A 15,609-nucleotide genomic window follows, 5' to 3' on the forward strand; every position below is an offset into this window, starting at 1 on the left:
AACTCAGTGGCGCCGGATAGAAAGAATCGGTACGACCGATTTTGACTTTAGGTTTAGGTCATATGTGGATATTTGAAAGTAGTTGAGGGTTTTTGGAGCATATCACTAAGCACTTGAAGCAAGAGGCTCATTAAGCAACACCTCATCCCTCCTTGATAGTATTGGCTTCTCCTATAGACTCAATGTGATCTTGGATCACTAAAATATAAAATGTAGAGTCTTGAGCTTTTGAGCTTGAGCCAATCCTTTTGTCCTTAATATTTTGAGGGATCCACTTTCATCATCCATGCCATGCCATTCATTGAGCTTTCCTGAAACATTTGTCTTGGAATAGTATTAGCTCAATGAGCTATATGTTGATATGAATTACCAAAACCACCTAGGGATAGTTGCACTTTCAATCTCCCCCTTTTTGGTAATTGATGACAACATATAGATCAAAGCTTCGACAAATGATAATAAGATTGAAAAAACATCGTCGCTTTGAGAAGTATGTGATAAGCAAGAGCTCCCCCTAAATTTGTGCATAGTTTAAGATTTGCTTTGGACTGCAAATGCACAAGGAGTTAGGCTCATGGGATACTCTTCCATGTCACATACATCTTGGTGGAGCGCTCAAAATAATAAAGATTGAATACATGCACTCATCACCAAGCAAAGTGAATGATCATATAAGGATAAATAAGATAATATCATCTAACAAGCATAAGTGTAGCTTATGATCAAACACATGATCATCAATGTCTCACAGATAATAGCATAGTATCTCAAGCAGGCAAAACCAAACAAAGTTCAACCAAGAAGACAAGAGAGAACAAAAGCAAACTCTCTCTCTCAAAGCCTATGATCTATACATTTTTCTCCCCCTTTGGCAACAAGTTACCAAAAAGTTCCTAGAAAATGCATAGTACTATATCGTCTCTCAGGCTTGGTCTTCAGTTGGTGGTGTAGAGATGGCTCCTTGGACGAAGACTTCAGTTGATGTGGATGGAGCTGAAGGAGTTGGTGCTGGAGTTGGTTGCACTGGAGCTATAGGTGGTGCAAATGAAGTGGCTCTGGTGTCTGTCACTGGCTCTGCAGCTGATCTCTGAGCTCGAGGCACTCTTTCAAATGCATCAGTACTTGTCCTGCCCTTCCTGTCATGCATGTCATCCTGTAGCTGCTCCACAACTGACTGAATCTCAGTTACTTTGACATCTAAATCATAGAATTTTTGTTCCATGATTCTTTCCAGGCTCTCCTGGTTTTGAGTTAGGGTGGCCAACCCCTTCTCAATCCTCAGAGTTGATGCTAACAAGTAACCAAGTTGGTCCTGCTTGCTCTTCAAAAAGTATTCAGATGCCTCCTCTAGAGTTGGCATCTTGGCAGCCTTCTCTTTCTTTGCTTTCTCCTTCTTCTCTTGAGCTTGCACTGATGATGGGTCATCCTCATTCATGACAACTTGATTGTCCTCAAAATATGGATAGAGAACAAAGTGTTCCTTATCCAATAGATATTTGCCTATGCCCATCTTTGAGTTGATCAGCTCCTGGATTTGTGGGGCATATCCACAACTTCTCTTTTGGTCTGCTGTTGTCCTCTTGATAGTCTCAACTATGAGGCTCATGACCTTGAATCTCTGTGGCACATCAAAAATGTGAATCATATTAATTGCATGCCCTCTGATCATGTTGTGGTCACCTGACTTGGGAAAAAGAGTGTGCCTAAGAATCCAGTTAATAGTTGGCAGCCCTGGTAGAAGAAAGTTGACAGACCCAAACTTGAAATTTTCAAGGGCCTTGTCTGGGATCTCCTTGTACATATGAGACATGGAATTATGATCCTTCTTCTTCTTGGAGTAGACATCCAGGTCATCTTCCTTCTCCTCTGGGGCATTAATTAGATTTGCCCATTCCTCAATAGTTGATTGGTACCTTGTACCTTCAAACATCCAGACAATTCTGCCATCAGGATAAAAATGAGTTGTGGAGTAGAATTGCATAACTAGCTGATATGTCTCCAACGTATCTATAATTTTTGATTACTCCATGCTACTTTGTCTACTGTTTTGGACTATATTGGGCTTTATTTTCCACTTTTATATTACTTTTGGGACTAACCTATTAACCGGAGGCCCAGCCCATAATTGTTGTTTTTTCCTATTTCAGTATTTCGAAGAAACAGAATATCAAATGGAGTCCAAACGGAATAAAACCTTCGGGAACGTGATTTTCTCACCGAACGTGATCCAGGAGACTTGGACCCTGCTCCAAGGAACAGTCGTGGAGGTCACGAGGGTGGAGGGGCCCCCCCACCTGGGCGCGCCCCCCTACCTCGTGGGCCCCCTATTGCTCCACCGACGTACTCCTTCCTCCTATATATACCTACATACCCCCGTCAGATCAAATACAAAGCCAAAAACCTAATTCCACCGCCACAACCTTCTGTATCTGCGAGATCGCATCTTGGGGCCTATTCCGGAGCTCCGCTAGAGAGGGCATCTACCACGGAGGGCTTCTACATCAACACCATGGCCTCTCCGATGAAGTGTGAGTAGTTTACTTCAGACCTTCGGGTCCATAGTTATTAGCTAGATGGCTTCTTCTCTCTTTTTGGATCTCAATACAATGTTCTCCCCCTCTCTTGTGGAGATCTATTCGATGTAATCTTCTTTTTGCGGTGTGTTTGTTGAGACCGATGAATTGTGGGTTTATGATCCAGCTTATCTATGAACAATATTTGATTCTTCTCTGAATTCTTTGATGTATGATTGAGTTATCTTTGTAAGTCTCCTCGAATTATCCGTTTGGTTTGGCCAACTAGATTGGTAGTTCGCCATGGGAGAAGTGTTTAGCTTTGGGTTCAATCTTGCGGTGTCCTTACTCAGTGACAGAAAGAGTTACAAGGCATGTATTGTATTGTTGTCATCGAGGATAACAAGATGGGGTTCTTATCATATTGCATGAATTTATCCCTCTACATCATGTCATCTTGCTTAAAGCGTTACTCTATTTTACTTAATACTTTAGATGCATGCTAGATAGTGGTCGATGAGTGGAGTAATAGTAGTAGATGCAGAATCATTTCGATCTACTTGTCTTGGACGTGATGCCTATATACATGATCATACCTAGATAATCTCATAATTATTCGCTTTTCTATCAATTGCTCAATAATAATTTGTTCACCCACCGTAGAATACTTATGCTCTTGAGAGAAGACACTAGTGAAACCTATGGCCCCCGGGTCTATTCTCATCATATCAATCTCCACTACTTTATTTACTTGCCTTGTTTTTACTTTGCCTTTTACTTTTTACTTTGCATCTCTATATCAAAAATACCAAAAAAATATTATTTATCATCTCTATCAGATCTCACCCTCGTAATTGACCGTGAAGGGATTGACAACCCCTAAGCGTTGGTTGTGAGTTGCTATCGTTTTGTATAGGTACGAGGGACTCGTGCGTGATCTCCTACTAGATTGATACCTTGGTTCTCAAAAGCTGAGGGAAATACTTACGCTACTTTACTGCATCATCCTCTCCTCTTCGGGGAAATCCAACGCAATGCTCAAGAGGTAGCAAGAAGAATTTCTGGCGCCGTTGCCGGGGAGTTTGCGCAAAAGTCAACTATACCAAGTACCCATCACAATCCCTATCTCTCGCATTACATTATTTGCCATTTGCCTCTCATTTTCCTCTCCCCCACTTCACCCTTGCCGTTTTATTCGCCCTCTCTTTCCCAATCTCCTCCTCTTTTTTGCCTATCTCTTGTTTGCTTGTGTCTCCATGTGCCTTATTTTTGCTTGCATCTTCGCTTGCTAAAAGTTTATGGATCCTCATCCGCTTGCTAATCTCTTTAAGGGATCCATTTATGATGAACCAATTGCTAGTGAGTTTTGTGCACTAGATTACCTTTATGGAGTTTTGCTTGAAATTTGTGAATCTGGAAATTGTGATGAAGGACTTGATGAAGTGATTCACGATAGATCTTTGAATAAAAAGCATGATTGCAATGATTTTACTATAAATTCTCTTGATGTCAATTGTGCTAATAATATGCAAAACCCTAAGCTTGGGGATGCTAGTTTTGCTATGTCTGCTACTTGTTTCAATGATCATGATTGGGGTGATTCTTCTTATAACCTTGAAAATTTATTTAAGCCCCTTGATGAATATGAGATTGACAATATTGTTTGCAATAATATTAAAAGTGGGTTCGGAAAGGTCATGACTTTAGTTAATGTTAATCCCACTATCTTGGAAGAGTGTCAACTTTGCATGCATGTGGATCATGTTGAGAATATGTTATGTGACAGCTATTTTGTTGAATTTGCTTACGATCCTACATGTAATTATTATGAGAAAGGAAAATATGGTCGTAGAAATTTTCATGTTACTAAATTACCTCTCTTCATGTTGAGATTGCTATCATCTCTTTGTTCTTCCTTGCATATGCTAGTTTTTGCTTGCCTTGATAATTTGTTTGTTTACAAGATGCCTATGCATAGGAAGTATGCTAGACTTAAGTGTGTTTGTCACATGTTTTATTATGCTCTCTTTGTGCTTCAATTCTTGTCTTTCATGTGAGCATCATTGAAATCTCTATGCCTAGCTAAAAAGGCTTTAAAGAAAAGCGCTTGTTGGGAGGCAACCCAATTTTATTTTGTGTTTTTTGTTTTTGCTTCTGTTTAGGAATAAATAATCCATATAATTTCTGTTTAGATGTGGTTTTATGTTTTAATTAGTGTTTGTGCCAAGTAGAACCTATAGGATAAGCTATGATAATAGTTGATTTGATTCTGCTGAAAAACAGAAACTTTGCGCTCACGAGAAAAAATTCAGTAAATCACGGGAACGCGCTTTTGCATTGATTCTTTTTGATGCTGATCAATAAACAAATTGTCCAGTACGTCCTATTTTGGTAGAATTTTTAGAGTTCCAGAAGTTTGCGTTAGTTACAGATTGCTACAGACTATTATATTTTTGACAGATTCTGTTTTTCGTGTGTTGTTTGCTTATTTCAATGCATCTATGGCTAATAAGTTAGTTTATAAACCATAAGGAAGTTGGAATACAGTAGGTTTAACACCAATATAAATAAACAATGAGTTCATTACAGTACCTTGAAGTAGTCTTTTGTTTCCTTTCACTAACGGAGCTCACGAGATTTCTACTGAGTTTTGTGTTGTGAAGTTTTCAAGTTTTGGGTGAATTCTTTTGATGGATTATGGAACAAAGAGTGGCAAGAGCCTAAGCTTGGGGATGCCCATGGCACCCCCCAAGATAATCCAATGACACCAAAAAGTCAAAGCTTGGGGATGCCCCGGAAGGCATCCCCTCTTTCGTCTACTTCCATCGGTAATTTACTTGGAGCTATCTTTTTATTCACCACATGATATGTGTTTTGCTTGGAGCGTCTTTATTATTTGTGTCTTTTCTTGTTAGTTTGCCATAATTATCCTTGCTGTACACACCTTTTGAGAGAGTCATACATGATTTAGAATTTGTTAGAATACTCTATGTGCTTCACTTATATCTTTTGAGCTTGATAGTTTTGCTCATAGCGCTTCACTTATATCTTTTGAGCGTAATGATTTTTGCTCTAGTGCTTCACTTAGATCTTTTAGAGCACGGTGGTGGATTTGTTTTAAAGAAACTATTGATCTCTCATGCTTCACTTAGATTATTTTGAGAGTCGTTAATAGCATGGTAATTTGCTTAATGTTAATATACTTGGTATTCAAGATATGTGAAACTTTCTTTTGAGTGAATTGAATACTAAGATCACCTTGATGCTTGATAATTGTTTTGAGATATGGAGGTGATAATATCAAAGCAATGCTAGTTTGGGTGATCATGAATTTAAAGAATGCTTGTGTTGAAGTTTGTGATTCCCGTAGCATGCACGTCTGGTGAACCGCTTTGTGATGAAGTCGGAGCATAATTTTATTTATTGATTGTCTTCCTTATGAGTGGCAGTCGGGGACGAGCGATGGTCTTTTCCTACCAATCTATCCCCCTAGGAGTATGCGTTTAATGCTTTGGTTTTTGATGACTTCTAAATTTTTGCAACAAGTGCATGGGTTCTTTTGATTAATGTTGAGTCCATGGATTATACGCACTCTCACCCTTCCACCATTGCTAGCCTCTCTAATACCGCGCACTTTTCGCCGGTATCATACACCCACCATATACCTTCCTCAAAATAGCCACCACACCTATCTATCATGGCATTTCCATAGCCATTCCGAGATATATTGCCATGCAACTTTCCACCGTTCCGTTCATATGACACACATTACTTTTGTCATATTGCTTTTTGCATGAACATGTAGTTGACATTGTATTTGTGGCAAGGCCACCTTCATAATTTTCATACATGCCGCTCATGATTCATTGCATATCCCGGTACACCGCCGGAGGCATTCATATAGAGTCATATCTTGTTCTAAGTATCGAGTTGTAATTGTTGAGTTGTAAGAAAAATAATAAGTCTGATGATCATCATTATTAGAGCATTGTCCCAGTGAGAAAAGGATGATGGAAACTATGATTCCCCCATAAGTCGGGATGAGACTCCGGACTTTAAAAAAAAAGAAAAAAAAGAAGAAAGGCCAAAAAAAAAAAAGGCCCAAAAAAAAGAAAAAAAATATGAGAGAAAAAAGAGAGAAGGGACAATGCTACTATCCTTTTTCCACACTTGTGCTTTAAAATAGCACCATGATCTTCATGATAGAGAGTCTCATATGTTATCACTTTCATATACTAGTGGGAATTTTTCGTTATAGAACTTGGCTTGTATATTCCAATGATGGGCTTCCTAAAAAGTGCCCTAGGTCTTCGTGAGCAAGCAAGTTGGATGCACACCCACTTAGTTTCTTTTTTGAGCTTTCATATACTTATAGCTCTAGTGCATCCGTTGCATGGCAATCCCTACTCACTCATATTGATATCTATTGATGGGCATCTCCATAGCCCATTGATACGCCTAGTTGATGTGAGACTATCTTCTCCTTTTTGTCTTCTCCACAACCACCATTCTATTCCACCTATAGTGCTATGTCCATGGCTCACGCTCATGTATTGCGTGAAAGTTGAAAAAGTTTGAAATTTCTAAAGTATGAAACAATTACTTGGCTCGTCATCGGGGTTGTGCATGATTAAATACTTTGTGTGATGAAGATAGAGCATAGCCAGACTATATGATTTTGTAGGGATAACTTTCTTTAACCATGCTATTTTGAGAAGACATGATTGCTTTGATTAGTATGCTTGAAGTATTATTATTTTTATGTCCATATGAACTTTTGTCTTGAATCTTTCAGATCTGAATATTCATGTCACAATTAAGAAGATTTACATTGAAATTATGCGAAAGTATCACTCCGCATCAAAAATTCTTTTTTATCATTTACCTACTCGAGGACGAGTAGGAATTAAGCTTGGGGATGCTTGGTACGTCTCCAACGTATCTATAATTTTTGATTACTCCATGCTACTTTGTCTACTGTTTTGGACTATATTGGGCTTTATTTTCCACTTTTATATTAATTTGGGACTAACCTATTAACCGGAGGCCCAGCCCAGAATTGTTGTTTTTTGCCTATTTCAGTATTTCGAAGAAACGGAATATCAAACGGAGTCCAAACGGAATAAAACCTTCGGGAACGTGATTTTCTCACCGAACGTGATCCAGGAGACTTGGACCCTGCTCCAAGGAACAGCCGTGGAGGTCACGAGGGTGGAGGGCACCCCCCCCCCCGGGCGCGCCCCCTGCCTCATGGGCCCCCTGTTGCTCCACCGACGTACTCCTTCCTCCTATATATACCTACGTACCCCCGTCAGATCAAATACGGAGCCAAAAACCTAATTCCACCGCCACAACCTTCTGTATCCGCGAGATCCCATCTTGGGGCCTGTTCCGGAGCTCCGTCGAAGAGGGCATCTACCATGGAGGGCTTCTACATCAACACCATGGCCTCACCGATGAAGTGTGAGTAGTTTACTTCAGACCTTCGGGTCCATAGTTATTAGCTAGATGGCTTCTTCTCTCTTTTTGGATCTCAATACAATGTTCTCCCCCTCTCTTGTGGAGATCTATTCGATGTAATCTTCTTTTTGCGGTGTGTTTGTTGAGGCCGATGAATTGTGGGTTTATGATCTAGCTTATCTATGAACAATATTTCATTCTTCTCTTAATTCTTTTATGTATGATTGAGTTCTCTTTGCAAGTCTCTTCGAATTATCAGTTTGGTTTGGCCAACTAGATTGGTAGTTCTTGCCATGGGAGAAGTGTTTAGCTTTGGGTTCAATCTTGCGGTGTCCTTACTCAGTGACAGAAAGAGTTGCAAGGCACGTATTGTATTGTTGCCATCGAGGATAACAAGATGGGGTTCTTATCATATTGCATGGATTTATCCCTCTACATCATGTCATCTTGCTTAAAGCATTACTCTGTTTTACTTAATACTCTAGATGCATGCTGGATAGCTGTCGATGAGTGGAGTAATAGTAGTAGATGCAGAATCGTTTTGATCTACTTGTCTTGGACGTGATGCCTATATACATGATCATACCTAGATAATCTCATAATTATTCGCTTTTCTATCAATTGCTCAATAGTAATTTGTTCACCCACCGTAGAATACTTATGCTCTTGAGAGAAGCCACTAGTGAAACCTATGGCCCCCGGGTCTATTCTCATCATATCAATCTCCACTACTTTATTTACTTGCCTTGTTTTTACTTTGCCTTTTACTTTTTACTTTGCATCTCTATATCAAAAATACCAAAAAAATATTATTTATCATCTCTATCAGATCTCACCCTCGTAAGTGACCGTGAAGGGATTGGCAACCCCTAAGCGTTGGTTGCGAGTTGCTATCGTTTTGTGTAGGTACGAGGGACTCGTGCGTGATCTCCTACTGTATTGATACCTTGGTTCTCAAAAACTGACGGAAATACTTACGCTACTTTACTGCATCATCCTCTCCTCTTCGGGGAAATCCAACGCAGTGCTCAAGAGGTAGCACTAGCTCATCATTCCAGTTTGTGAACTTCTGTCCAACAAACTCATCAACTCCACAAGCCTTAAAGTTGTCATACACTCCTGGGTAATGATCCTCATTGGCCTTCATGTATTTCCAGTCCACCCACCTCATGTCACAGACTATGGGCTTCTTATCCAACAACATTGTCTCATAGAAGTCCTGTTGTTCCTTAGTGTGGAACCTGTAATCTACAGCAGTTCTTCTTCTGATTGTGTATAGATCAGACAATTCCACTGCCTGAGCCCTGCATCCTTCCTCAGCTTCATATTCTCAGCCACTAGATGAGCATCGTTGTGGTCTGGAATCTTGGGTTTGAGCTTCCTTAGGACTTGTCCTTCATCATCTTCCTGAGCAGCAACTTCAGCCATTGGGGCCTTGTTCTTCTCAGCAGCTGGTATACTCCTAGTATTCCTCTTAGGTGCAGATTTGGCCTTGGAGGCAGATTTGGGTGCTTCTTTGGGCTTTGATGTTGCAGCCCCTGACTTTATGGCATCACCCATCAGCTTTTGTGCCTTGGGTGCTGGTGCAGCAACCTCTTCTTCCTCCTCTTCTTCCATCATGGAAGGTTGTCCAACAACTCTGGCCATGGTCTTTCTGACCCTTTACTTTCTCTTCTTTCCTTCTGCAGCTGGCTCCTTGGGATCAGGTTTCTCTGGTTCTTGTGTTGATCCTCTGACCTTCAGCATAGGTGTCCTCTTGGCACGGACCTTCCTATTCAGTCCAGGCTTTGTGGTCTTAGCTGAGCCATACTCCTTTTTGAGCAATGCTTTCTTGGAAGTAGCCTCATCTTCAGCTGCCACATAGTCCTCATCCTCTGAGTTTGAGGTTCTCTTCCTTCTTCCTCTTGTGGCTGCTTTTGGCAAATTGCTAGGAGTACTTCTGCTGCCATCATCTGAGGAACTGGAGGGACCAGTGCCCTCACTCATGTGAATCTGCTCTTCTTCCCTGTTCTGGCTATCACTTTGGTCTGACATGATGAGAACTCTGACTGCTGACCCTGTGAATAGTTATGGATGAGATAGAATGGATGAGCATCACAAAATGCAGAGATTTTTTCCAAAAGAATGATTCAAACAAATTAGTTTTAGTTTTCCACAGAAAGCATTTCGGATCAACCGATTTTCAAACTCGGTGATACCGAAGCAGTTTTGGAACCTAAACTAGTGATCTCGGTCAGACCGAGTCACAGTTTGGTGGCACCGAGACTGCTAGGGTTTCACTGAGTCCTAAGATCGATCACACTGATTAGCAATTCTCGGTCAGACCAAGAGTTACTAGTGCAATGGTGTTAGCCGAATCGGTGGGACCGAGTTTTTCAACTCGGTGGGTCCGAGATGGTTTGGGCAGAAACCTAACCCTAAATTTTCAAATCGCATCTATTCTACGGATTGTTTTGACTGGATAGAAGTGTTTCAATCGTGGCAAGAATCATAATGTACACAATGTGTTGAGAATCAGACGAGGATAGCACTGTGATCGAGTTCATACCCTAATTCGGTGATGAACTTGCTACGGCGGCAACGACGGGGATGAATTCCGTTGACGACGGCGGATACCAGCGACAGGAGGCGGCTGGCGACGAAGTCGATGATCCGGAGACCTAGAAGGTAGAGCAAGCTATGCGCGGCCGAGAGGTTTGGAGAAAGTTTTCCAAAATTTTGCTCATGTGTATATATAGCCCGACACTGTCGGTGTGACCGAGTTGAACAACTCGGTGGCACCGAGATGCATAACTGTTGACAGTTACAGCAACTCGGTGAGACCAAAAAGTTTGAATCGGTTGCACCGAGATTGAAAACCTAGATCAACTTAGTGATCTTGGTATGACCGAAATGGAAGCATCGGTCAGACCGAAACACACAAAGAAATTTTGGAAGTTTAAGTCTATGATGAATCGGGGACTCTGAGTGCTCCTCACACAGAGTGGTTCGAATCTGACTTGATCAAATTTTGTAATGTAGCATGAATAGAGTTTGAGACAAGAAAAGCATAAATAGCTAGAGAAGGTTCTTAGGCATTCTTGTCCATCCACTTGGCAAAAGAAAAAGAAACCAATCAATCAAAGCAACAAGTGGATGTCCTCAAATGAGTTAAATATGCAAACAACTTACTCACACAATAAGATGGAAAATGAAATATGTGGCAAAGCATGCACAACCAATTCTAGAATCTATCAAACAATTGGCGATGACTAGGTCATCTATATATGAGTATATTGACTTAGGAGTCAAATGAGAACATTTGATCATAGGTCATACTCATCGTTTAAGCTCAAGTGGGGTTACCACTTTTACATAATGCGTTGATGTGTTCACATCATTAGAGTTGCTTTGACTCAATTCTTAGAGTTAAGCTCCCCCTAGATGTGAGATCCCCCCTTAGAGGGATGAACTAACCTTGGGTTTTGTCGATGATGACTTCATGTAGGTGTTGAAGATGTGGATGCATAATGTTTATGTAGATCATTTGAAGCAATCCTTTGGAGTGAGTTGCACTTTCAATACCTACATGGGTTAGTCCCACAAGGAACAAACAAGAATATCCATAGACATAGAGTGATGCACACACAAGATGATGTCCATGAAAACATTAGGTTACCTTGTCCCTTGCCTTACCAACATGAGGGTTTGTGACTCCTTGAACTAGTGCAAGATATGGAAGTTGATTGCACTTGTCCTTGCCATAATGATATGAGTGAAGAATGTTGGCGGAGTCACCCTCAAGAACTCTCTAGTTCTTCTTCTTTGGGATCCACATCATCTTGATGGGAATCCTTGGAGTTGCAGTTGTACTTGATGAAGTAGATCTTGACGTAGTCTTGGGAACCCACTTGACCAAGGCCTTAGGTGCTTCTTCAAATGCATCAATCTCCTCTTGAAGCTTGTCCTTGCCTTTGTTCTTGTGGTCTTGTGGTGGAAGATCATCTTGTGCTTGTGTTCCCTTGAAGGAAGTAGGATCATACTTCTCTTGTTGGGGAACAAACTTCGTCTTGGGGTATTGATCTTCTTCCCACTCAACTCCATTGGCATTGAACTTTCGTTCAAAACCAACACCTTGATTCTTCCGGTGCCTTCCTTGCTTGCGTACAATTTCCTCGAATTGCTTACTCCCGGCAAGGCTTTTGTAAACACCTTTCTCTATAATTCTCTTCAATAAGCTATTTTCTTGCTCAGGTGTAACTTGGCTAAGAGAATCATTAGTGGAATCAAGAGAACTACTAGAAGCAACAATATTGGATTTAGCATTATTATTGTTACTACTACTAGAGGAAGAATCCTTCTTGTTATTGTTACTAGACTTGACTTGAGGCATAAGTAGATAAGAGTAAACGCTTGGCAATGTAAGAAGAACTTTTCTTGCGAAGATCATCATTGATTGCCTTTAAGAACTCATGCTCTTGCTCAAGATTGAGCTTTTCAAAGCGTAACTTCTCATGAGTCCTCAAAAGTTCTCGATGATCCCCTAAGATAGTTTCATGAGCTAACTTAAGAGTGTTTAGTTCTTTAGTTAAAAGCCCAATCTTCTCCTTATCATTGTCATTCGTTTTATCTTGTTTAGCATGATTAATTGACGCTTCATCATAGTATTCATCACTAGAGTTGTCAATAAGTAAATCATCATCACCTAACAAGTCATCTTCATCACTATTGAAATCAACATACTCGGGATGAGTTACCTTGGGGCCTTTAGCCATGAAGCATCTTCCAATTCCTTCATTTGGTGAATCAAATATGTCGTAGTAGTTGGTCGACACAAGTGCTAGACCGGCAACACCTTCATCTTGAGTATGTTCGGAGTCGGAGTGATAGCTTCTCTCGGAGTGATGTTCAGAGTCGGAGCCGGATACCCGTTCACCAACATGAGCTTGATGTCTTCGTTTTGTGTAGCTCTTTGATGACGTGTCCTTCCTTTCCGAATCCTTGCTTCTCTGGGATGTTCTTCGTTCATAACAATCATCTCTACTCCTTCTCTCTCTTGGTGGTGATTCTTCTCTTCTACTTCTTCTTTTGGGAGAATCTTCTCTTCTCTTGTAGGGTGCCGTACACTCATTGGAATAGTATCCGGGTCTCCCATAATTGTAGCAATTCCGCTCTCGACTGGAAGATCTTTTGTCATTGTAGGACCTTGACTTAGAGCTTCTTTCTTTGCTTCTACTCTTGTAGAATTTGTTGAAATTCTTCACCATTAAGCTCAATTCTTCATTGAAGGTTTGTTTATCACTTGATGATGTAGGAGCTTCACATGAGGCTTTGTAAGCACCACTTGACTTGTTGTGAAGTTCCTCTTTATCCTTGAGTGACATCTCATGAGCAACGATTCTACCAATGACTTCCGTTGGCTTGAGATTCTTGTAATTGGGCATCATTTGAATCAATGTGCACACGGTATCATACTTTCCATCCAATGCTCTTAGGATTTTCTTGATGATGAATCTGTCGGTCATCTCTTCACTTCCTAAGCCAGCAATCTCATTTGTGATAAGAGCAAGCCTAGAGTACATTTCAGCGACACCTTCACCATCCTTCATTTTGAACTTGGATTCCTTGACGGAGTCGGTACCTTCATGCATATCAACCAAAGTATCCCAAATTTCCTTTGCATTCTCAAGACGGCTAATTTTGTTGAATTCTTCAGGGCATAATCCGTTGAAGAGGATATCACAAGCTTGAGCATTGTATTGCAGCATCTTCAATTCATCCGCGCTAGCTTCACGGTTTGGTTCCCTCCCATCAAAGAATTCACCTTGCAAGCCAATACACACAATAGCCCAAACGGCGGGGTTATGTCCGAGAATATGCATTTTCATCTTATGCTTCCAACTAGCAAAATTAGTACCATCAAAGTAAGGGCCTATATGGTGATAGTTTGCCTCGCTAGACGCCATACTCTCCTAGGTTGTGAAACCAAGGCTATGACCACCAAAAGCTATGGAAATCAAAGCAAATGGAGACAAAAGCTCTGATACCACTTGTAGGACCTTGAAGTATGTCTAGAGGGGGGGGTGATTAGACTACTTGACCGATTATAAACTTAACCTTTTCCCAATTTTAGACTTTGGTAGATTTTAGCTATCTTTGCACAAGTCAAGCAATTTTCACACAATTCAAGCAAGCATGCAAAGAGTATATGAGCAGCGGAATTTAAAGCATGCAACTTGCAAGAAAGAAAGGGAAGGGTTTGGAGGATTCAAATGCAATTGGAGACACGGATGTTTTTGTCGTGGTTCCGATAGGTGGTGCTATCGTACATCCACGTTGATGGAGACTTCAACCCACGAAGGGTAATGGTTGCGCGAGTCCACGGAGGGCTCCACCCAAGAAGGGTCCACGAAGAAGCAACCTTGTCTATCCCACCATGGCTGTCGCCCACAAAGGACTTGCCTCACTAGCGGTAGATCTTCACGAAGTAGGCGATCTCCTTGCCCTTACAAACTCCTTAGTTCAACTCCACAATCTTGACAGAGGCTCCCAAGTGACACCTAGCCAATCTAGGAGACACCACTCTCCAAGAAGTAACAAATGGTGCATTGATGATGAACTCCTTGCTCTTGTGCTTCAAATGATAGTCTCCCCAACACTCAACTCTCTCTCATAGGATTTGGATCTGGTGGAAAGAAGATTTGAGTGGAAAGCAACTTGGGGAAGGCTAGAGATCAAGATTCATATGGTAGGAATGGAATATCTTGGCCTCAACACATGAGTAGGTAGTTCTCTCTCAGAAATGGTAAGTTGGAAGTGTAGGTTTGTTCTGATGGCTCTCTCCACGAATGAAGAGGAGGTGGAGGGGTATATATAGCCTCCACACAAAATCTAACCGTTACACACAATTTACCAATCTCGGTGGGACCGAATCAACAAACTCGGTCGGACCGATTCAGTAAACCTAGTGACCGTTAGTGATTTCGGTGGGACCGACATGCAACTCGGTAGGACCGATATGGTTAGGGTTAGGGCATAACGTAATCTCGGTGAGACCGATTACACAAACTCGGTGAGACCGATTTTGGTAATTAGCTAACCAAACAGTTGGTCAGGTTAACTCGGTGGGACCGACTCGCTCTTTTCGGTGAGACCGAAATGTTATGAAAGGGAAACAGAGAGTTTACATTGCAATCTCGGTGGGACCGATCGCTCACTTCGGTTAGACCGAAATGATACAAAGGGAAACAGAGAGATTACAATCCCATCTCGGTGAGACCGAGATCCCTATCGGTGAGACCGATTTGCCTAGGGTTTGTGGCAGTGGCTATGACATCTGAACTCGGTGGCGCCGGATAGAAAGAATTGATAGGACCGATTTTGACTTTAGGTTTAGGTCATATGTGGATATGAGAAAGTAGTTGAGGGTTTTTGGAGCATATCACTAAGCACTTGAAGCAAGAGGCTCATTAAGCAACACCTCATCCCTCGTATTGGCTTTTCCTATAGACTCAATGTGATCTTGGATCACTAAAATATAAAATTTAGAGTCTTGAGCTTTTGAGCTTGAGCCAATCCTTTTGTCCTTAATATTTTAAGGGATCCACTTTCATCATCCATGCCATGCCATTCATTGAGCTTTCCTGAAATATTTGTC

Source organism: Triticum aestivum, chromosome 7B (assembly GCF_018294505.1).
Source record: "Triticum aestivum cultivar Chinese Spring chromosome 7B, IWGSC CS RefSeq v2.1, whole genome shotgun sequence".
NCBI classification, from domain to species: domain Eukaryota; kingdom Viridiplantae; phylum Streptophyta; class Magnoliopsida; order Poales; family Poaceae; genus Triticum; species Triticum aestivum.